Source organism: Oxyura jamaicensis, chromosome 6 (assembly GCF_011077185.1).
Source record: "Oxyura jamaicensis isolate SHBP4307 breed ruddy duck chromosome 6, BPBGC_Ojam_1.0, whole genome shotgun sequence".
Taxonomy (NCBI): Eukaryota; Metazoa; Chordata; class Aves; order Anseriformes; family Anatidae; genus Oxyura; species Oxyura jamaicensis.
The window spans coordinates 18,539,078-18,540,785 of NC_048898.1; the positions used below are offsets into that span (position 1 = coordinate 18,539,078).

Consider the following 1,708-nt stretch of genomic DNA (forward strand, 5'->3'; position numbering starts at 1 on the left):
TCCCCCAGGCGCAGCGCTCACCTCCCCCGCTGCCGCCGCTCCGCCGCCGCCGCCGCCCGCCCAGCGCCGCCGCTCTGCCGTCACTTCCTCGGCCCGCCGCGCCTGCGCCGCGCTGCCGGGCCTGCCCCGGCACGGAGCTGCGGGTGTGAAGAGCCGTAGGAGGGGGGAGATGCCTTTTATCTTCCTCGTGGCCTTCCATTTTTCTGTCTGGTTCTCTGGCAGTGACAAAAGCAGAAAAGCAGACCTTCTGGGTCTTTCTGTCCATTCTTTGCCCTTCCTTAGGACTCCCCGCCACAGTGCCATGAGAGACCTGCACCCAGCTCCTCATCTTTTGGCCAGCAGAACCATTTACTCATCTCTTTATACACTTATTTTGCTGTCAGCCTTGGGCCAACTGAGAAAGGATAAATACGTAGTAGATTTGAATATTTATTTATTTTTGGTAAATACATACTGAAGAGTTAGAGTTGAACTCAGCTTCAGGGAACAACTTGCCATTCAGATCGACCACAGAGTTTCTTTCTTCAGCTGCCTGTTAATTGCCCTGCTCCGTGTGTACTTACTGTCTCTTCACAGTGACTTGAAATTATGCAGATGTTTAAAGAAATACCATTTTGTAAAATTTTCAGGAGTGGGTAAAAGTACCTCACAATGCTTTATCCTTCCCACACTTAACTTCAGCAAAATGCTGCACACCAACAGAGAAAGAAAGCTTGTCTGACACTGGAAATGCATTTATAGTGCACCTTAGATCCAAACAAATCCCAGTTCTGACTGATTGGTCACCCTGCACGTAGAAGATTGTGAATATTGGGTTGCAGAAATGTCACAGTGGTTTAGAGGAGCAGCAAAAGTCATGTTTGTGCATGATAACATGATATTGTTTAATCATGAACGTTGAAGTACATAGGTTATGATGAACAGGGAGAGAAGATATTATTCATTAGACTTTGGCCTTTGTCTTCTTTACACTCTTTCTTTAGGTATTTGTACGCATCGAGAAGGTCACCCTTGAGACTTCTCTTGCGGCTAAGCAGTCCCAGCTCTCAGCCTTTCCTCACAGGAGATACTCCAGTCCTTCAGCCGTCTCCTCCACGGCCCTTCACTGGACGCTCTCTAGTGGCTCTGCGGTGTCTCTTGTACTGGGAAAGCCTTAGTCTCTCCAGGCAATTGTTGTCGGACATTTTCTCAACCATGTTTCTACAGTGTGTTGATGGAGCTGTGTTTTACCACTGCTGTGGTAAAACACTGTTGATAAATGAAGTGCCGAGTGATTCAAATATTTCAAATGTCCTTGAAACTTTTTTTTGACAAATTTGTCGCATATCTAATACACCCACAGAGTCCCTACACATTAGCTCCCAGAGTAGTTCTGTTGCTTTTTCTCATAAATCACAAGCACTGACAGCTGCATAAAATAATATTACATCCTACTGAGTTTTCCACGTGCCCGCTCTCTGTGAAATTAAACCATTTCCTTTAGTAGTCACTAGTGTCAAGCTTGAATGAATAACTCTCAAAGTTGTTGTTGGCCTGGCTTTATTCTGAACAAAGATTACAAGTCCTTGATGGAAGATGTTCCTTTCCCATCCTTCTATTCCCTTATTCCATCCTGTCCCCAATCTCTGGAATTCTCAAGGAAACACAGAACTGGTTGTTTATGGTCCATAAGCCAAGACCTGAAAGGTCAGCAGGAAAAAAAAAAAAA

The 1,708-nt window shown here is 45.6% G+C and overlaps 1 protein-coding gene across 1 annotated transcript in view; it reads right to left on the bottom strand.

The window, feature by feature from the left end:
- The window catches only part of ERCC6 (ERCC excision repair 6, chromatin remodeling factor), a 49,427-nt gene extending 49,340 nt beyond the window's left edge, over positions 1 to 87 (bottom strand). Inside the window, exon 1 of the mRNA XM_035330038.1 lies at positions 22 to 87. The gene's annotated coding sequence lies outside the window, so the exon portion shown is untranslated. The remainder of the gene's footprint in view (positions 1 to 21) is intronic.
- Positions 88 to 1,708: the final 1,621 nt, after the last annotated feature.